Source organism: Aricia agestis, chromosome Z, assembly GCF_905147365.1.
Source record: "Aricia agestis chromosome Z, ilAriAges1.1, whole genome shotgun sequence".
NCBI lineage: Eukaryota > Metazoa > Arthropoda > Insecta > Lepidoptera > Lycaenidae > Aricia > Aricia agestis.
In genome coordinates, this window is record NC_056428.1 from 2,414,535 (window position 1) to 2,438,146 (window position 23,612).

Genomic DNA, 23,612 nt, shown 5'->3' on the forward strand with positions numbered 1-23,612 from the left:
GTAATAGTCGATCAACCAAAAAAAAATCGGCGAAGTATAAAGGAAATTTTCGTTCAAATTCCTTTTAACGTAACTGAAATGATGTTGTAGTAGTGTAACGTATAAATGTACATTCATTGACCATACAAAAAATATCAAAAACCCTATACTGCGCGTGGGCCGACCTGCACTTGGATGGTTTTATTTATTGTGAATGGTTACGTCTCTGGCATGGATCGTCGAAAGAAACTTATTGCTTATTTGTTATTAAGAAGACATTACTCGGTTTTAAATATACGACACAGAAGATACTGGATACATCTATTTAAGAGGAGTCCACACCGCCGTTTTTCCATACAAACGTTGTCCCCTGTTTCCTCCCTGAATAATGCTGGTAGAGTTATGATTTTTTTCCTGAATATCTATAGCCACTATTAGCATGCCCTTATGTTTTCTTTTTTCATAATTATAGTATTAAAAAAGATAAAAACGTCCAAGAACCCAAAAAAATGGCCAGATTTTTCTCTGTGTTCAAACACCCAGAAAACAAAACTGGCTAGAATGTACAAAAAAAAAAAACATAGGAACACAGTTCAAGCCTTGCTTTAATTCTTAATGAAAAAAGTACTTAAATCGGTTAAGTTTTGGAGAAGGAATCAGCGGACAACGAATCGAAGATTTTCTGTTCTTTTATTAGAACTTTTGTCGTATTGTCTCTATCGCGCTCTGCGGTGGGAGACTTGAGATTGGTGAGACAGCATTACATTTTCAAATAACTATTTTTAATTTCTCTCGCCCCTGGTGTATCCTCTTAATAAGGCTATGAATACCGGTAGCAAGTACTTTTCTCGAAAATAAAAAGCATTAAAGATAGACGAAAAAAAATTTCACCTACTTGAGAGTTGAGAATGAGTATAGGTACTTATTATCATCATAGAGCTAAATAAATACAGTAAAATAATGTAAAAGGAACGAAACCCGTTACTGCTTTGTAAATGCCGGGCTTGACTATAAGGTAAAATAAAACAAATTACTTTCTATTGATAATATTTATTACACTAGGAATCCCAGAAACAAACTGAATCATTGTGAACAAGCGTAACGGTCATAACGCTGCGGCACAGCAATGCGGTTATGTGTTTCGGCCCTAAGGCCGGTTTTATTGGGGCGCTTTCCGCTTGCCGACAACAAAATGGTCGCTACGCGTTATTCGTATATCGGGGACAATAATTATATCTATCCATCTGTCCGTTACCACTTAACGCTCAAACGATTGAACCAATTAAGATATAATTTTGTTTGTAACTGAGTTCTAGGATAGGACGTTATAAAAACTTTCAATCGAAAGTTTGACAATGACCTGTGTGATAAACGAATGAAACCTACTTGAAAACTGGATGTTGCTCGTTTTCGCAATTACTATAAAGTCGCGGGCAACTTTAGTTTGATAATATCTGCGTCCGCGCGAAAGAGCGTTTTGGCCGCTAAACCGCGAGATCACAAGCAATTATCTTATGTAACGATTTGACAGCGGCACGGTCGCGGTCGCGCCATCATTTACATACAATAATTGCTTGTGATCTCGAGATGTAACCGCCAAACCGCACGTTCGGGCGAACGCATATAAATTGAGCCTGACAGAAGCCACAAGTAAATGCTGTTGCCTGTTCATTTATTATTCGTGTAAACAAGCGTAGACGAAGTAACAGTACTGGCCCCTTAGACAAAGTCCCTTTCATTAAAAACGATGACGAAAGATACTTTGTCTAAGGGGCCTATAGTCTGCAGATACATCTATTGTCTGAACAATGTCATACTCCGCCTCAAGTTAGAGTTCCCAACTTTATTAATTAATTACATTTATCGGCGACAAATAATAGCTTTATATGTTAACGAGCTTTTGCCCGCGGCTTTGCTCGCGTTAAGAAGTATTATTATATACAAACTTTCATTCCCTATTTGAACCCTTTGGAGTTGGAATTTATCAAAATCCTTTCTTAGCGGATGCCTACGTCATAACATCTACCTGCATGCCAAATTTCAGCCCGATCCGTCCAGTGGTTTGGGCTGTGCGTTGATAGATCACTATGTCAATCAGTCAGTCACCTTTGAGTTTTATATATATAGACTAAGTAATAAGTTTTGAATAGCAACTTTAAAGTTTGAATAAGTTATATAGCTCAATTCACGAGGACACAAAACTTCATATAATTAATGTTTGTCTTTTTTCGTGGCGGAACCCTTTAGGGAAGTGACATTTTTGAGTGATCCCCATAATAAGAATGATTTGGTCTTCGAATGAATAATTGTCTCCATGCTGCATGTAATTGGTAAATTGCTAATTGACAGCTCGAGATTGTTGCTCTATTCCGCTAGGTATATTAACTTTACGGTCTATATGTCGCAGGGAAAAGAAGATATCAGGGATATCCCGAAATCCCTAGGGATATCACGAAATCGCGGTAGATACCGAATATTCTTGTTTCTTACGTCTTCTTACTAAACAAATCTAGTGAAATGTCATTTCACTAAACTAAATCTAGTAAAATATCAGAAAAGCGGATACCGCCGAATAAAAATCGAGCTACGCATTTCTCTCGGTCGCTCTAATACCCTATCATTATCTTATGGGGGCGACTAACCCTAAATTGACGATTTTATAATAAATTTTTATACTTGAAAATAAGCCCCGAATTGTTTCATTTTGTAGACATAGATACTACATTATATTTCCGAGAATCAGACCTAGCAAAAATACGATATCTTAAAATTTTCTCGATCACAAAGATGCATCTAATTTTCACGAATTTTTCATATATTGCCATAACCGTGCATTAAACTAAGTTAATATTTTAACACATTGTATAAAATTCTATCATTGAGGAACTGACCTAGCGGATTTTTTAAATGTTACATATTTATCGAGTTGTTAGGAAAAAAAAATTTTTCTTTTTATTTAAATGAATCTGCGTCGTCCTTTTTCACCTGGCATATGAAAGACGGGCGTGAGTATGAAGAGAGAAGGACGATTTTTGCGTTAGTCGCCCTCTCAACGCGAATGGGGCATTATAAGCGTGAAGGGATCTTATTATCGGTATTGAGTTAATAATATCCCCATAATATACATTTAACAGGCTATCGAACTATGCAAGTAACATGCGCGTAAGTCTGGAAAATATTAAACAATGTTGAAACTCGAGAGTCGTAAAAGGTGATATTTAGAAAATCACATTCAAACTTAACGTACACGTAATAATTTAACGACTAAAGTCACACGAGCCGCGCCAGCTCGAGCGACCCATTTGTTTCACTCCCACTAGTGCCCGTGTGGGTATTAGAGCAAGCGAGAGAAATGCGTAGCTCGATTTTTATTCGGCGGTATCCGCTTTTCTGACATTTCACTAGATTTAGTTTAGTGAAATGACATATCACTAGATTTGTTTAGTAAGAAGACGTAAGAAACAAGAATATTCGGTATCTCCGCGATTTCGTGATATCCCTAGGGATTTCGGGATATCCCTGATATCTTCTTTTCCCTGCGACATATATACCCATCCAAATATTATGTAAAAGTAGAGTGTAGATAGGGACTCTTTAGCATTCATACAATTTTGGTAACGCCTCCGTGGTCTAGTGGTACAGAGCGCGGCTCTTGACCTCCAAGTCAAGAGCCGCGCTCTGTACCACTCGTGGGTTCGATTCCCGCGTTGGAAACATGTTATTTCCAAGTTTGGTTAGGACAATGCAGGCTGATCACCTGATTGTCTGACAAGTAAGATGATCCATGCGTCGGATGGGCATGTAAAAAGTCGGTCCTGCGCCTGATCTCTCGCCGGTCGTGTCGGTCTTCCGTCCCACTGGGTTATGAGAGTAAAGGAATAGAGAGTGCTCTTGTGTACTGCGCACACACTTGGGCACTATAAAATTACTCCTGCGTAGCTGGCCTGGTTTCAATGAAACAGGCCACCGTCACCGAAACCGGTGTGGGAGCTATTATTATTATATTATTTAATTTTGGTAGGTATTATGGTCTAAATAAATAAAAGGCATTTCATTATAGACTAGAAGAAAGTGTTTTTGATTTTCTGAGTTTATTTTTCATTAAGTCCTAAGCTAATACAGAAAATATAGGGTTTGTCAAGGCTTAGGAAATAATTGAGACCAAACTGGGTAAATAATAATTTCAGGAAAATTTTCGTGGTTTATTATTTTAACCCTTAACCACTGACGTGCAATTAAGTAACATTACCGCTGACGCACGTATGGGATATGTATACCATTTCGAATGCCTCCTGATGTGTCGATAAAGTTTAATTCTGGTGTCAATTGCAGTATTTTTATTTGGATACTTTCAAATGACATAAAGATATAAATAATTATATTTATTATAAATAAATTTTTATGTAACAAAAACCTTAGTGACTTACAAAGTAGGATATTTTTAGTAGTAGGATTATTAAGGATTATATTAATTAGAAAAAAAATCACAATCAGCACAAATCAAATTATACGGCACTTTTTAAGGACAGTTGTTGCATGTCGACTTAGAGCACTGCAAGCAAACTGATTTATGCAAGCGATTGACATCCGTTTCGGGTTCTGCGGTTTTTCTTTGAAATATACATGGCAAATTTTAATTGTGTATAATTTATGACTTTTGTTCTACGAATAATAAAAACTAAGGAATCGTAACTCCCATACTATTACCGTTTTAAATTTGGTGCCTTTTGATCTGTCATGTAACATCAGCCTAGTAACGCTCAAGGTCACCTAAATATTGCAAATGTATTTAAATGTGTACCTACCTAAAGTACACTTTTTTGACAAGTATTGTGAAGCATGTTTTTTGACGGAGTTACTTTTCCTTAGTTTTTATTATTCGTAGCTTTTGTTGCTTTTTTGACCAAATTCATCACCTTGGCATCCTTGGCCAACCAATAAGGGTAGAGAGCTCTCGTGAAGGCTACGGTATCATAATTAATTTGTGTGTCGTTTTTGGAAATATTCTGTTCAACTAGCCTTTTTTAGACGTAGAGGGTTCCCAAGATGAATAAGACACCCTACAATTCATTTTTATCTACGGACAAACAAAAGTAATTACTTGAATAAGTCTCACTAACACTGACGCTAGTACCTCACACGTCAGGTCGTCGAAATCACCTGCTTGCAGATATCCACTGCATCCGCTCTCCCCTGCCTTCGACGCGTCACTGGCCAATAGGAAACTACCAAAAAATAACACGCAGAAATTGCCGCGAAATTTTGAGTTTTGAATGAAAAACCGCGTGGGTGACGTACCACATACGTACGTGCTTAAGGGTTAAAAGTACAGTAGTAGACTCATGAATAATTAATGTTAGATAATGACGCTTTAGTTCTAAAATTCACAATTTTAAAATGTTAGTTGTAACTTGTACCGTGTACGACTGCATTGGAATTTGGGGTACACTTAGAGTGTGGGGCCGTATTTTTGATCCGAAGAAGCAGCAAGTAGATTTGATGCTTTGACTGCAAAGACGAGAAACAAAATCCGTCAATTCTTTCGGGTTTCACAATCCAAGGAATGTTAAGGGGTGCGCTGGCTGATATAATTAAATTTAAAACTGAAAATTTCCAAATTAATGTTTCTGGCCATCTTCTGCCTGTTACCTCTTGTGTTTGTTGCTATTAATATACCGGCACAACGGAATTGCGAACATAATATGGCCAATAACAAAATCTATACTTAATATTATAAAGCGGAAGAGTTTGTTTGTTTGTTTGAACGCGCTAATCTCAGAAACTACTAGTCCGATTTGAAAAATTCCCGGGACTCCAAGTATCCATACCAAATTGCAGCAAAATCGGTTCAGCGGTTTGGGGGTGAAGAGGTAACAGACAGACAGATAGACACACTTTTGCATTTATAATATTAGTATGGAATATGGATATTCATCACACGTTTTGATCAATAAAATTATTTGTCTGTGATCCTCCTCCTGAACATCTGACGTAATCTATGAACGGCCTCTGCCAAGTTTGAGAAACTCTAAATGTAACACAGCGACCTCACTAATATCGTGGCAGTTACAGTACATTACTGCCACTTGTTGCTTCACAAGTCACAACGCAGTTGATTAGGACTCGCGTTAGAAGTTACACACTGCTGTTACTAGATGGCACTATTTAAGCTCTTCATGAAATTAAACGACCTAATTTGCTTTGAAACTGCTCAAAACTGTAATAAATAATAATATAGGTACATGCTTTGTTCTTAATGTTATGCTAGTGTTGATTGGGAAGTCGATTTATGGGATTTTGGGAATGTTTTAAAAGTATTAGTCCCCAGAACAATAAATTATTGTCGTACAGAAAAATGTATTAACGCACAATCTTGTCAATATATTATCTGATTGTTTGGCACGCCAAATGAACCGATTTAATCCTTGTTGTCTAAAATATATTATTTATAATTTACCTAAATAAGCAATTTTCTGAATATATTTTCTTTTTCAAAACTTTAAAATGGCTGCAGTTTCTGAACCTACTAGGTCTCCATGACGCTCGAGTGATTACACAAAAAGCACCTTCCTCTCCCCTACTATAACTCCTAACCCCTTTTACCCATTTAACCCCTTTTTATATTTCGTTAATAAAGCACCTTCCTCTCCCCTACCATAACTCCTAACCCCTTTTACCCATTTAACCCCTTTTTATATTCCGTTAATAAAGGCATCTATTTCAATAGGTACAGGCAATTACTGGCGAAAGGGCAGTCATAGACAAGTGTCCCAAATCTGTCACAACCAGGCACCGAGATTGGATCTTATAAAAGCACTGGTTTAGTAAGGACCTTGCCATCAAAAAACATTCTTAATTGAGTAGTTACACATAATAATTAGTTGAAGGGTACAGGCAAAGAACAGGGAATGACACATTTTTTTTCTGAACTTTATTGAAGGCAAATCTTTGCCTATAGTAGTTTAGTTCCCGTTCATTTAATTTAAAAAAAAAACAGATGGCGCCAAAATTTTTATCTATGGCCGCAGGCTTCCAAATGTTCCTAATATACTTACCAATAAAGAAAACCGTTTTTCTCAAACTATTCATTAGGACATTCCCATAATACTAGCTTAAAGCCGAGCTTTGAGAGGGCTCGCGTCATTATACCTTGACTGACTGATGATAACACATCTAAATGTAAATAAATATTATTATGTAAAAGCACAAATCAATAGGCGTGATAGTTTTTCCTTAAAGTGTACCACAAAATGTACAGGTTGGGGGATATACTAGGGCTCGCTCCGCTCTCCCTGATTATGTTCTTTGCCTGTACCCTTCAGTTATTTTTTTTTCACCATCATAATATAATTAGGATTTAGGACTTATACCATTACTATATCAAGTTTTGATACACTATAAGCAGCTGATGTAGAAATGAAAATTCTGTACATTAAAGATATTAAAAAATAATAAGTGGGGGGTGTTACTACATCGCTAATCGCTATAGAAGCCAAAAATGTGCTTAGTTTTTTTGTCAGTCTGTCTGTCTGTATGTTTGTTCCAGCATCACACGAAAACTACTGATCCGATTTGAATGCAGTTGTTGCAGATATATTTTTCTTCTCCCAAATGAATATATAAAATTTTTCCCCCCACCCCTCTAAGGGGACAAAAGATTAAGGGGTAAGATTTTGTTTCAAACTTTTTCTTTAACACGAAAAACTAGTGATCCGATTTGAATACGGTTTTCGCAGATAATAAATTTGTCTTCTTCCAACTTAACATCTATCTGTCTATCTGTCCGTCTGTCAATCTGTCTGTCTGTCCGCCTGTCTGTAGACGCAAATAGCCTATTTGTATTTGCACCAGACAGTACTACCAATAAAAATTCTGGCAAATAAATATTTGAATTTGAATAACGTTGTATATAGATATATTATATGTACTGAATAACGTGTATTTTGTAACTTATTAATAGCGTTTAGTGTTGTAAATCCTATTTCCTACTATCCATAATTCCATAATAAGAATGGGAAAGTGTGTTTGTTTGTTTGTCCTTCCTTTACGCCCAAACGAAGCAACCAATTGACTTGATTATTGACATAGACTTAGTTGAAAGGATGGAGAGTAACATAGGCTACTTTTGGTCTTAGGAAAACATCATGATCCCAAAAGAGGCTTACGAATTTTCGAATTTAACGCGAGCGAAGCCGCGGGCAATACTAGTTAATAATACTATTAAATATCCTCTGAACATTTAAGTTTCCTAACTCTTCAAACACATTACAAAATTAAAATAACTAAGATGTTTACAAAACTTTATCCAATTTGTCTTAAAATTGTTCGAAGTCAACTTATTGAGCGATATAACGTGAGTTTTGAAGTAGCTTGGGCGAAGTTCAAAGTCTATAAAAGGGTATCACAGAATATAGAATATGTTCGATGATAATAATTAAAATATTTAGTCTTGAAAAGAAAATTCGTATAAAAAATTAACCTTTTAGCTGCTGCGCTTAAAACGCCGACTAAAAATTCGTCTTAGCGCCTTTTGAAGTTTGCATTTTTAGTTTTATAATATTCACTATATTTTAGTTGCTAATAAAATATTTAAATGTTTATACATCATAGAGTTTATTGTTAATCAAACCGACCTCTGACCTTCGGTCACATATAATTGAACGATAAAATTATAACCGAAATTGTCCCATAAAAGTTTTCCCGCCATTTCGGTTGAAAATAAAAATGGCGCCTGGAATTAGCGCGACATTTATTCGCAATCAAGCGCAAGACCCAGCGGGCGAAGTGTCATAACGCTGATCCAGCTATAAAGTGATTTTATTAATTCTCGGGTTATATTCTTAAGATGAAAAAGATAGTTTATTTTCTCATGGTTCTTTTTATAGTATAAAATTATTATTACTACTGTAAACGATCCAAGCTTATAGTTCCTCGAAATCTTTGAAATCGCATCTACATCCGCATTCATATCCAATTTCCACAGTTCATACACACTCATCTCAGCAAAGTAACTGAAAAAGTTGCAGCAAAATTGCTGTCATAACCAAATAATATATTATATCCTCGTGGAGAGTTTTTTTGATATTCATGTTGCTAATGACGAGAATGATGTTGCTATTGTGTTATAAATATCTAGGGCCGCTAATGTCAGACCAGAAATAGCCTCTCTGACGTCATGGTACGTCACAGGCCCAGTCCAGCTATCATGTGCCATATCCTTACTAATAAAATATCACGCTTAGGAGAATGTGGAAGAAACGGGGGAAATTATTTGAAAGGGCTTATATCACGAACTACTGGAGCAATTTTTAATGTTATTTGGCACAGATAAGAAGTAGACCACGTGAAGGATCATAAGCTATAATATTAATAATTTTTTCATAGCATAATAATATTAATAATTTTTTCAGCGGCTATAATATATTTCATACCCGTGCGACGCCGGGGCGGGTCGCTAGTCCTTACTAATATTATAAATGCTAAAGTACATATGTCTGTTACCTCTTGACGCATATACGGTTTAACCGATTTTGGTGAAATATGGTATGGAGATCCCTCGAATGACAGGAAAGAATATAGGGTATTTTTAGTTACAAAAATGTACGGTCTCCGCGCGATAAACTAATTTAACCGAGTTTCTATAATAATAATAATAATATTATAGTTTATGAGGTTCTAACTACTAGGATGTAATTCCTGCCTTTTTTACGCAAATAGACTGTAGTCAGAGTAGACAGAGTGCTGTAGTTACACAGGAATTAATTTGAAGTCGTTTTACTATTATACCTATTATGCTTAGCACGCATGTTAATGTATCGAATGCAGAAATTGATGGCCAGCATTATACTAATTATTCGTTTTGATAAGCTAAAACCGCAGACTGTACTATGTGGTACTATGGTTTGTTTATGATACGTAGGTACTATGATAATTTTGAAACCTGTCCGTTTCTTTGCAGTCGAACTACTGGTAGTTATGTCTATGGTGGTAATAGTATCTATATAGTAAGTCTATGATAGTATCTAAGATTCAATAAAAAACTATAATCCATTTTTAATTGGCAACTTCTTGTCAACAGACTTCAACCATAAATAAAAGAGAATAATTCGTTTGTATAGGTTTGTCACTCAAAAATCTGTCCTCTTCTTGAGTGTGCATTATGTAGTGTGTATAATGTTTTATTTGTTAAAAAGATGTATGATAAAAGCATAATTTCAAGACAAAATTAGGTCAATGCACTCCTTCACCATATAAACTACTTATAACTGTACAAAATTTCATTCACCTACGTTTTCGCATTTTTCGTCAAAAGGGATACAAAGTTTTTCGCTTGCGTATTAAGAGGATACCACAGCAGCTAGAGAAATGAAAAAAAAGTACGTGTAATATCTATAGCTGTCTCCCTTACCTCAAGCCTATATCGCAGAACGCGATAGAGACAACTGCAGAAAATCCAGAAAATCAACGATTCGTTGTCCCCTGATTCCTTCTCCAAAACTTAACCGATTTAAGTACTTTTTTCATTAAAGATTAAAAAAAGGCTTGAGCTGTCTTCCTATGTTTTGCTTTTTTTGTATAATCTATCCAAATCTGTTTTCTGGACGTTTGAACACAGTGGAAAATCTGGCCATTTTTTTGGGTTATTGAACGTTCATATCTTATATAATAATTAAATTATGAAAAAAAGGAAAACATAGGGACATTGTATTAGTGGCCGTAGATATTCAGGAAAAAAATTATAACTCTACTAGCATTATCCAGGGAGGAAACAGGGGACAGCGTTTGTATGGGAAAAATGGCGGTGTGGAATCCTCTTAATATATAGATACCAAAGAATTGTTATATTCAAATCGTTTTGATATGACTTATGATTAAGAAAATCACCGAATTAATCATTCCATTTGGATAAAATGTGATGTTTAATTTGGTGGCAAAAGGAAATTATACTTGTGAAAAAAATATACGAACAAAATATTTCGTAACAAAGATTATTACATTTCGTAATTAAATTTTGTATTATGCCGAATCTCGCGGCAGATTGTGACGAAATTCAAGTGAAGTTAATTAAGTTTGTGCTTATTTTGTAATGTGATGTGGTTTATAATTTGGGTTACATTTGAATAAAAATATTCCAACCCAAATTGTAAACCACATTATGACGTCAAAGCTTAAGCTAAGCGCCCACTCGAATTCCTTTTCGAAGGCTAAAGCTTTAATTATTATCGTCGTTTGTGTACTCTCTTGTAGGCTGGGGAATTCAGAGGTGTGTGAGTACGAATTTTGATAATAACAAATTTTTGTATACTTAGGCCCACTTGCGCCAGACTGGGTTAACACGCTTAACTCTGAGTGTAGCGCGTGTGTTAATTATTATTATTGTTTGTATGTGCGCGTAATAATAGTTGTAACGACGCCCGCCGAATCGAGTCGATCTTGTTGCATCGGGGCTCGAGGTCAAGGGGCACCGCGGGGTGAAGCGTCCTGGAATGCACCGGCGAGCGCGGCACCCCCGCGCCAGTCGGGACGCGCGAGCGTAAGCTGCACTACTTGATTGTGTACTTTGTTGTTATTATACCTAATTATAGTTATTAGTGAGCCACACCTGTATTTTAAGTGCATAAGTAAAGTGAATAAAAGTATTGCACCTTAAAAATTGCGCCCAACTTGTGGCCGGACCACAAAAATGCCGAAAACGCGACAACAAGAAAACGCGAGTGCAGAAGAAACTGACGCTAACATGGCGGCGCCCGCGCCCGTGAATACCGGCGCCACATTGTCAGAAGCCCAGTTCACCGCACTTCTAAGCGGCGTGATCCAAAGTCTTCAGTCACAGACACAAGCAGCACCCGCCCCGACTCCGGCGACAGCAACGGTAGGAAATTTCGTCGCGAGCACCGCCCGCTTCGATGGAAAGAAAAACGACGCCGACGCCGTAGAAGCATTTATCGATAACATAGTTACGTACAAAGAGTGTGCGAATGTACCGGACCACATCGCGCTCCGTGGTATGCCTATGCTGCTAACGGGAGAGGCTGCGGTATGGTGGCAAGGCATAAAAGCCACCGTACAAACGTGGGACGACGCAATAAAAAGGCTACGTAACATGTTCGGCGCACCACGTCCCGCCCATTGGATATTTCGCGAGATTTTCGCCCGAGAACAAGAGGACGAGCACGTCGATTCCTTCGTGTCGAAGATCCGTGCCCACTTCGCTCGACTCCCGTACGAGGTTCCCGAAAAAATGAAGATAGACATAATTTATGGACTGTTAAGTGATAGTATTAGGAAGTGCGTGCCGCGCGAGAATATAGATAGCATAGATTGTTTGTTAGAGCGCGCTAGATATGTACGGCACTCTGTTTATAATGTTAACCCGTTAAACGCGGATGGGGGTAAGTTTGTACCAAAGGCGCCCGTTGCCGATGTTTATTCTAATACCGTTAGTAATACGGATAGTAAAAATAATATCGTGTCTAAACGTGTTAGAACGCGTTGCGCGTCGTGTAGGAGAATTGGTCATACCACCGACGAATGTAGACGCAACGTAACGCCCAATGCCGACGAGGTGAAAGCTAAACCGATTTCTTGTTATGGTTGTGGTAAAGAAGGTGTGATTCGCTCCAAGTGCCCGACGTGCAGGAGCACCGCTTCGACCGACCATCAAGTAAGTTTTCAAACGGCCGTTACGCGCGACGCCGGGGTGGCGCGCGCGGTTATAAAGATTAAAGTGTTTTCGCAGGTTGGTGTCGCTGTGCTGGATACCGGCGCCACCGAGTCCTTGGCCAGCCCAGGACTTTATAAAATATTATTGAACAACGGAGTAAGTTTTAAGCAAGTTCGTCGTACGATTGGTCTCGCCGACGGGACACGACAGGTGAGCAACGTATTATTATGCGAGACTAAAGTTTATCTTAATAATCGTGAGTTTACGACCAAGTTTTTAGTAATCCCAGAAGCTAATAATAGGACCCTTCTAGGGCAAGATTTCATTGTGCAGGCAGGTATATTACTCGACCTGAAAAACGAATGTTGGCATTTTTCAGACGCACCTGGAGCGAAGTTCCAATTCTTCAAGGGGGAAGCGCGAGTTAACGCCGGCTACACCTCGACTATGCAGCTGACGCTGGAAGATAACACTCTGATGTTGAGGAACGACGAAGCGACGCAGCTGTCGACAGCTCAGAGGACCCAGCTCAACCAGCTGATCATCAGTCAAGCTGAGCGGTTTGCCGACCGGGGACCGCCGACCAGCTACGCGTCTCACCGCATTCGGGTCGATGAGAGACAGGAGCCTATAGCTTCACCACCGTACCGCTTGTCACAAGGTAAACGTGAATTATTAAATAACGAGCTGGAGAAGCTGCTGGAAGCAGACGTGATTGAGGAGTGCGAGTCGCCCTGGGCGGCAAACGTCGTACTGGTCACTAAGAAAGATGGCGGCGTACGACTATGCGTGGACTACCGGAAGCTCAATGCCGTGACGGAACCGGACCGATACCCGCTGCCGCGCATAGAAGACGTACTGCACGCTGCTAAGACCACTAGCTACATGACCACCCTCGACCTCCGCTCTGGATATTTTCAAGTAAGTGTCTACGATGAGGACAAGGACAAGACAGCATTTATAACACCAGCTGGTACTTACCGGTTCAAGAGGATGCCGATGGGCCTCCGCAACTCAGGCGCTACGTTCCAGAGATTAATCGATCAGTTTAAGTCAAACCTGAGCGTACCGATTGTGACAGATGAGACCGACGGGACCGAGATATCGCAGAGCCCACGTGGAAACAGACCCGTGACAATTTTAGGATACCTCGACGACCTCATCGTCTTGTCCCCAGATTTCAAAAAGCACCTGGAAGACCTGGAAGCTGTCTTCAGGAGGTTGGAGGTGTTCAACCTGCGAGTCAACCGTGAGAAGAGTTGTTTCGCCAGAGACTCAGTAAAATTCCTTGGCCATATTATTGTTCCTGGCGGTTTACACGTTGACCCGGATAAGACTGCAGCTATTGCTGAAATGCCTGCTCCAAAGAACGAGAAGCAGCTCAAAGGATTTTTGGCGACGTCGAGCTGGTTCCGACGTTTTGTACCCAACTATGCTGCCTTGGCTAAGCCGTTGACTGACCTCTTAAAGAAGAGTAGTACCTGGAAATGGACTGATGACCAGCAAGCTGCATTTGATCATATTAAAAGACTTTTAGTCACTGCCCCTATTCTTCGACAAGCTGATGAAGCTAAACCTTTTTCCCTCAGGACTGACAGTAGCGGCTACTGCCTCGGAGCTGTCCTGATGCAGGGGGAGGGCCCTGACGAACGGCCTGTGGAGTACGCCAGCAGACTGCTACAACCTGCGGAGAGAAACTACTCAACCACGGAAAGAGAAGCTTTGGCGGTCGTGTGGGCTGTGACGAAGTTCAGAGGGTATATAGAAGGTTCAGAGGTAATTGTTAAATCTGACCATCAGCCCTTGCGCTGGCTGATGAGCTTAAAGACACCGAGTGGCCGCCTAGCAAGGTGGGCCCTGACGCTGCAGTCATACAACCTGCAGATACAGTATACTCCTGGTAGAGTGAATGTCATAGCAGACACTCTCAGTCGCCCTCCCTGTTGCGACGGTGGAGCAGAAAGTTGCGAGGTGTGCTTTGTCACTGTAGATATACCACACAAGACTCCTGCAGAGGTGCGTGAGAGCCAGCTTAAAGATACCGACTTGAAGAACATTATCGAAGATTTAGAGGCCACCGACGATCCCTTTAGGGGGAGGAATTGGTCAGAAAAAGGGTACCTGATGTCAGATGGTGTATTGTATAGATGTACCCCCGAAGCCGATGACGCTGATACTGCTTGCCTTGTGATTCCAGCACACGAGAGAGAGCAGGTGCTCGCCGAGTTTCACGACGCACCCACAGCAGGCCATTTCGGAGTGGAGAGAACCCTGCAACGCATCAGGACCCGTTACTTTTGGATGGGTATGAGAACATACGTTACCAATTATATAAAAGGATGTACTGCGTGCCAACGCTACAAGGCAGATAACAGGAAGCCTGCCGGCTTGCTCCAAACGCCTGCGACGAACCGACGCTTTGAGGTCATCGCTGTTGATTTGTTTGGGCCTTTGCCGAGAACAGCTAAAGGCAACCGCTGGATTTTGATAGTGGAGGATGTCTGTTCCCGATGGACAGAGCTGTTTGCCCTGGAGAACGCCACCAGCGTGGAATGTGCCGCTGCCCTGGTAAGCGAGGTATTCTTGAGATTCGGAGTACCACGGAGGATGATTAGCGATAATGGAGTGCAGTTTGTCGCTGAGGTGATGCAGCAAGTTTGCCACACCTTCGGCATCAAACAGTCGCTGACCCCTCTATATCATCCCGAGGCGAATCCCGTAGAGAGGAAGAACCGCGACCTAAAGCCGCAGCTTGCTATCCTAGTGGGGAGAGATCACGGCTCCTGGGACGAACACCTGCCCGCAATTAGGTTTGCGATGAACACGGCAACGACGGCGAGCACCGGTTCTACCCCGTCATTCCTTACCTTCGGAAGAGAGCTGCGAGCTCCTTCCGACGTGATATCAGATATGAGAGCTATTGTGGAAAACGATAATTTCGTTCCTAATGTTACTCCATACTTACGCAGGTTGTCGACAGCACTCGTAGACGCGCGAGAGGTTCACGAGCGTGCCCAGTCCATCCAGAAGAAGTACGCCGATAAAGGTAGGAGAGCACCACCGGATTACGAGGTAGGTAGTTTAGTCCTCTTAAACACTCACGGACCGAACAGTGTCGGATCCGGGCAGTCTGTTAAGTTTATTCCGAAGAGAGACGGTCCCTATCGTGTCAGTGAAGTAGTTAGTCCCACGACGTATCTTCTAGAAGGCATTGGACGTTACCACGTGTCACAATTGACGCCATACGTTGGCGAATTAGAAGTACCTGTTAGGGTCAAACGTAAGCGGGGGCGACCTCGTAAGTGCTAGTCCGAACGCGGGACGCTAGTTCGAACTAGAGGGGGAGTTTGTAGCGCGTGTGTTAATTATTATTATTGTTTGTATGTGCGCGTAATAATAGTTGTAACGACGCCCGCCGAATCGAGTCGATCTTGTTGCATCGGGGCTCGAGGTCAAGGGGCACCGCGGGGTGAAGCGTCCTGGAATGCACCGGCGAGCGCGGCACCCCCGCGCCAGTCGGGACGCGCGAGCGTAAGCTGCACTACTTGATTGTGTACTTTGTTGTTATTATACCTAATTATAGTTATTAGTGAGCCACACCTGTATTTTAAGTGCATAAGTAAAGTGAATAAAAGTATTGCACCTTAAATGAGTTAAATTATACTTCGAATTTAAATTAACAGCATGTCTTGCACCATCAAGAGTTAGGAGTTAACCTCGTGTTAATTTTTTAAATTTTTAAATTTTTTTACCCACCGATGTCGGAGGGTTAAATCAACTAACTCTGGGTTAGTAATATCAAAACTGAGATTTTTCGGTTATGACTTAGGTTTGTACTTTGTTTGTATGAAGAATTTATCGAATACATTAGTTCGGACTCGTATTACAGAAGGGTTGTAGATCTGTTTAGGGTCCCGTATTTACCTACTTACAAAGAGACAAAGATTTTCATCGAAGATTTCGCCTAGAAAAATCTTTTTATTAAATAAAATTGATAAATTAATATTTTATCAATTAAATAATTGCAATATACAAATGAGCATAAAAAGTAATTCCCTACCAAAGTTTAATAATAATATCATTGGATTAGTGCGTCTTTAGTGAACTTCTTTATAAATAGGTAGACTAGATAAACATTGGACACAAGTGTTTCTTCCCAATTTTTATCATTTTCCGCTTAATTTATTTGCACAAAATATCACAATTCACAACACAATGCGACATAGAACCACGTGTCATTTCAAATCTGACATAAGGAGATAGCCTTATTTAAAGTACTGTGGAGCGAGAGAGAGCAGTACACTTAAATTATTCAGCATTCGCTCTATCATATTTGGCTGGATGTAAAAAGAATGAATGAACATGACATAAGCCCGGGTTAGTTGACTCTGGGATAAATTCTTCTGGTGCAATATGTAGTATGAGTTAAAAATTAAAAACGTTAACACTGAGTTATTAAGCCCCAGGTTATTTATTTAACTCAAAGTTTTGGCGCAAGTGGGCCTTACTTACTTAAACGTGTAACGGACTTTTATCCTAAATCGCACTATCGAAGTTTAGTAAGCGAGTTAGTTGTACGGCTACAGCCGTACATAATATTTTGTACGGCTATAGCCGTACAAAATATTATGCCATCTCGCTATGTCGGAAATATCCCTTCAAGTCTATCATTGTCGCATAAACACAAAAAAAAATTGAAACAAAACTTATTAATTACAATTAGTTGCCGAAAGATGTGTGACATAAAACCATATCCTTGCATTATTCCAACTGCTTTTCTTTTTGTAGCTTCTTCACATTTAGCCCGGCCGCACATTGTCCGAATTCTGATCAGAAACAGTTGAATTTCGCCGGACCGCCCGCACCACCCCGCACACTATCCGAAATATCCTTCCGGCGAGTTCGACCTCACTCGGCTCAGTACAAAATGTAAGAGACAGCGCGGACGTTCAACTGTTTCTGATCAGAAATTTCTGACAAAGTGCGAAATTGCTGACGGGCTAACTGATGGACTAATATTAATGAAAGGTATAGAATAGTTCCGGGAAATTACCGTAACTGTAACCGAGCTGCATTTAGCACCTTTAAAACTATTTGAGTTATAATAGTGCAAATTCGGTTACGTAACAAAATATTTGCAAAGAACATTACAGGCAACAATATCTACATGAAAAGTTATAAGTTCGAACTGTCCTACCGTTCAAGAATCTCTCAACTTTTAAATTAGTCCGTAACAAGATAGCAAAGCAAATATTCTGAAGTTAATTTAAATAAAATAGTTGTGATGCAGATTGCACGAGGACTCCGTTTCGTTTCAATTATTCTGAAGTGTCTCTCGGTGGTTGGGGTTTGTTAGTTCCACAAATTGTATGGAAATAAACATCCATAGTCTTGGGTTGGGTCACACAACTCTGTTAGATACAGGCCGAAGTAAGTATATTGAATGGTCGAGGAAAACGTTTTGATCTAAAATAATTATTCTAGGACAAGATTACTGGCAGGAACTCTCAAAAGTCTTATGAGATTAGTTAGTTATAAATTATTATAATTTATAAACGTTATAAAATCGCCGATCAAAATGTATGTAATTGACATAAGCGTTCGTCAATACGAGGTTGACGTTCGACGTCTTATGTCAATTCCATACATTTTAAACGGTGATTCTATAAAGAAGCGAAAATATCTTGGCTCACCCCCTGTTTCACCACTTCCTGTTAAGAGCCGGATTACTACTACTTAACTTGACAGATAGCATGGAAAATCTGTCAAATAGGTAAGTTGCAGTAGCCTTAGCACGGCTACCAGTAGAAATGCGAAAGTATGGACAAACTGTGGACATAAACTAAAGGTGCCGTTCCAATCTTTACCGCGGCCAATCGCGACCGACAAAAATTCAATTAAAATGCCACTTTATGACAGACTATAGTATATGTCATAGAGTAGGATATTATTTGAATTTTTAGGACTATAGTCTGTCATAAAGTGGCATTTTAATTGAATTTTTGGGAACGAAAGAAGATCGGAACGCTACCTTAAATTTATCTCCACAGTTTGTCCATACTTTCGCATTTCTACTGGTGGCCGTGCTAAGGCTAATGATATCAAATCCGGCATTTTATCAGAAAGTGGTGATACAGGCCACCGAAAACACGCGGCCGAAGTTCGGCATGATTACCCTTGCAATGCGCTACGCATACAATATAACGCGACGTATTTTCGGCATAGTCGTCAGCTATTTAAAAAATATAATATACCTACTTACATTGTAGGCGTAATCATGCCGAACTTCTGCCGCGTTTTTTCGGCCTAGTTAGTGTATTTAGAGTCTAAATACACTATTCTAGACACTAACTATTATCATTATGACTCTCTATTATTAAAACTACAAGTGCATAGATAACTTTTTAACATAGAGTTCTACGGAACTCCGCGAGCTTACGAAAAACGAATCATCATGTATAATCTAATACTAGTTATTATATAATTTGTTTGTTTTACTTATATAGCTTAAGTAAATAGAGGTAGTTTTCTAAGTTAATTTATTAATTTTCTATTAACAAAAAGAAAAATTCACAGCTTTTAACGTTAAGTGGTTTATCCAATTAGTCGATCTGGTCTTGTCATCTGTCAATTTGACGGCGACCAGACTGTCAAACTGAGAAACTGTTTTGACAGGCGTTTGACAGGTGCTCAGCCCCGTGGAAACATTGGTTAATTCCATTTACATTCAACCCTTTTGTAGGAAATTGATAAAATGTGGGTAATTTAATGATAACAAAATTTTATGACATTAAAATTATTTGACAATGATTTATGATGTTACTTGGAAAGTAATTAAGTTTAAGGGTCAATTATTATGGGCAATGATGAATAACCATGATTGCAACAAGCACAATCGACCTCGAGCATAGACTTATTTATATACTGTCGTAAGTTTATGACCTCGAGCATTGGTTGTCATCGACGAATATGCGACGGTATATAAATAACTTGTTGACGCCCGCAACTCCGTTGCACCAAATTTGTTTTTTTTTTTTTTTTTTTTTATGAAATAAGGGGGCAAACGAGCAAACGGGTCACCTGATGGAAAGCAACTTCCGTCGCCCATGGACACTCGCAGCATCAGAAGAGCTGCAAGTTGCCGGCCTTTTAAGAGGGAATAGGGTAATAGAGGAGGGTAGGGAAGGGAAGGGAAGGGAATAGTTGAGGGTAGGGAAGGGCATAGGGTAGGGGTTAGGGGATTGGGCCTCTGGTAAACTCACTCACTCGGCGAAACACAGCGCAAGCGCTGTTTCACGCCGGTTTTCTGTGAGAACGTGGTATTTATCCGGTCGAGCCGGCCCATTCGTGCCGAAGCATGGCTCTCGTTTATCGCGCGGGAACCGTACATTTTTCAGAGATAAATATATCTTAAATCCGTTCCCGGAACTCGAAGTATCTCCATGCCCAGCAAAATCGGATCGGTGGTTTGGGCGTTGAAAAGACATAATATATAGACAGACTGACAGACAGACACACTTTGTATTTATAATAATATTAATGTTTAGTATGTGAAGATTCACGTTTATAATCGGTTGGAGAGGTAGGATTGAAACGTGGAGAAAGGGAGGCGCGCAAGATAAAAAGAGGTAAGTACATAAGTAACATGAATAATTCTAGATGACCCGGAGAACTTCGTATCACTTTCCTCCCATTAGATTCTTTTTTTTTTTTAATGAAATAAGGGGGCAAACGAGCAAACGGGTCACCTGATGGAAAGCAACTTCCGTCGCCCATAGACACTCGCAGCATCGGAAGAGCTGCAGGTGCGTTGCCGGCCTTTTAAGAGGGAATAGGGTAATAGGGGAAGGTAGGGATGGAAAGGGAACGTAATAAGGGAGGGTAGGGAAGGGAATAGGGTAGGGGATTGGGCCTCTGGTAAACTCACTCACTCGGCGAAACACAGCGCAAGCGCTGTTTCACGCCGGTTTTCTGTGAGGACGTGGTATTTCTCCGGTCGAGCCGGCCCATTCGTGCCGAAGCATGGCTCTCCCACGTCTAAATTAGATTATTATATTACTATCCTGTATTAAACACGTGTAACCATACTAATTCTTATTAATTTTACATTAAATTATTATAAATAACAATTAGAATTTAGAACTTAACACTACAGTTAAGTTCTAAATTCTAATACGCTGCTAGTATTTAATAAGGGAAACAAGTGAAACTTTATTTATTTATTCACCGTAAAAACCTTCCCAGGATTCCCATGAACATTTCAACACCAAAATTAAACTTACTTAAATACTTAGCCAAATCATTTCTGCCGTTTTCGAGTTTTCATTGCATTTTTATTAATAGAGACCAAAGATAGATAAGTATATATTTTAGTATGGATTATACAATTCCAACGATATCTCAATGGTGTCGCCAATTTTTGCCAAACTTCGCTCAGCTCATCAGGATCAGAACAGCGGCTATGGCGTGAAAAACATACTAAATACCATAATACCCATAATATGTCCTTATGACACCGTTCATTAGCGTACATTTTTGTGTAACAAGAGCGCTCATTAGTGTCTACGCCATTACGCACAAACACTTCATTACGCTGGACGGCTATTCGAGCAATTTGTCTCATTCATATTTTTGCACTTTCATTTGGTTATTGTTTACTTCTTAAGGCGGAGGAGGACGATTGATCGGACTGATCGCAGGCCGAACGTTGACAAATATAGAGTGATACAAGCGATTACGAACGTGTAAAGCATACGTATACGTTTGCCCATGATTGTCGTCAACATTTTATTATGCTGCGCCTCATTCGAGCATATTTTTTGCACTTTTATTTCATTATTGTTTATACTTTTTAAAGGTGTCCAATGTGTATAGGACAAACCCATTGAGCCAGTGCACTGGACCTATGTGGTCCGCTCCTATTATGACCAAGTAGGCCTCTACTTGCTCATAATGTGAGCGAAATTTCTTCACGCGTTGGCTCAATAAGTTGGCCAATTGGCCCCATGTGTACAGCGGGCTTAAGATGACGCCGCGTTAAATTAAAAAACCGTGTTAGATATGTTTTAGATTGCTTGTTTTCTATGAGTGGTTTTTGTCGTGTAATTTAAAAACCATAAATACATTTCCTATAAGCTATGGGCGAATTAAAGTGTATGCTTGAACCAATTTATGTACAAATGGAAGCTTAAATCACTCTCGTCTGTTGGCAAAATAGGAATTCCTTTTTTTACAGAGGTCTTTTTGATCGATTATTCTGTGTTATAAAAGTTGACCAATCGTGTTATGCTATGGGTAATTCAAAGAGAAAGACATGATGAATACTGACAATGAACTTTAATTTGTTAGCTTTAGTCATTGCTGAGAAAAATCGATATCGCTACAGACTGGTGTCAATCAATCAAGGTGTCACCTTAAGGCCGAGGAGACCGATTCGTCCGATTGGCCTGATCGCATGCCGACGGACTTGTGCAGACGCGACAATGCACAAAACGAGTCCGTTATAGCTGAGGTCAGCTGCGTTTCCGCGCGTCAAATTTAATAATTAATTTTAAAGTCAGTCTCGCTAACTCGAAAGCGGATGAACCGATTTTGCTAATTTTACTCTCAAAATATTCGTGGAAATCTAGGGAAGGTTTGCACGGTGAGAAATAATGTTAGGAGGAAAGTGATACGAGATTCACTGGGGGGCATGACTTTAGCGATTGATCATTGCCAGTGATTGTCATCGATTGTGCATAAAAATCATCCATCATGGACAAAGGTTCTGTTCACTCAAAAAAACACTGTAATTTGTACTATATATAGCAAAATAGTTTCTCGCAATAAGTTATGCTTACAATCACTAGCCATGTAGATTGCGTTACAACAGATAGCAGAATGTAATTCAGTATTGTAATATTGACTGTTTCTGTTTTTAGAGTTCTATCCAGGGCTCGGAAACCGGTTGCAGAACAAAACCGGTTTCGGTCATTGACCCCAAACCGAAATCGATTTCGGTTAAAGGTTGCACTTTACCGGTAAAAACCGGTAAACGCAGAATACCGGTTTTTCTTTAATTTCGGTTTTGGTATTGAAAATTAACCGGTAATTGCTGCGGTCATTGTACACTGAGGTTAATATGTCAAGATCAGGTTACCGACGAACAGGTGACTGGCGGCAACGTCATCACTTTGTGGGAAGAGTGTACAATAAAGAGTTCTACTTTTACGATAAATTCTCATAAACAGATTAAAAACGTCCTCGAAACTGAGCCGGTAGTCTTTGCACCCGAGATCGCACCGATAAATCACATCATCAATATCACATTGCCTAACGTCGAAAACGAGGAGACTGTAAGCTACAATCGCTCCTTGCTTGCCCTCGGGGAGAGCATCCAGCAGATGAAGAGAGCGTCGGAGCAGATGGAAAAGTGACTGTCGCCTCATGACATCCACCATTACGCCGCCCAATACTGTTTAGCGGCAGTAGTCTTAGCAGTAGCGGTAGGCCTATGGTGGGTCCGCCGGCCTGCGGTCCTGGCTGACCCGCCCACGTCAGCCACCCAGGCCGTGCCGGCCGCCCAGGTCGCGCCTGCCGCCCAGGCCGCGCCAGCCGCCCAGGTCACGCCTGCCGCCCAGGCCGCGCCTGCCGCCCAGGTCGCGCCAACCGCCCAGGCCGCGCCGACCGCCCAGGTCGAGCCGGCCGGGCCTCCAGCGGCGCCTCCGCGCGCCACAAACGACCAATGTGTGAGTGCTAGTGTAAGTGATAAGTGTGTGAGCGAAATAAGCAAACAATCAGAGTATTGTGTTAAGTGTAGCTTAGTAAGTGAACAAGACAAAAACAGTTCTCCTATTTTAGGGCCCTGTAGTTTTAAGATCGATCATTAGCATTAATTTTGTCGGGTCTCGTCTGTAATTTAGCATAAGCAGATTGTTCTATCACCTTGTCTATAGGTTAGCTCATCTAGCATTCCATCAACCATTCATCC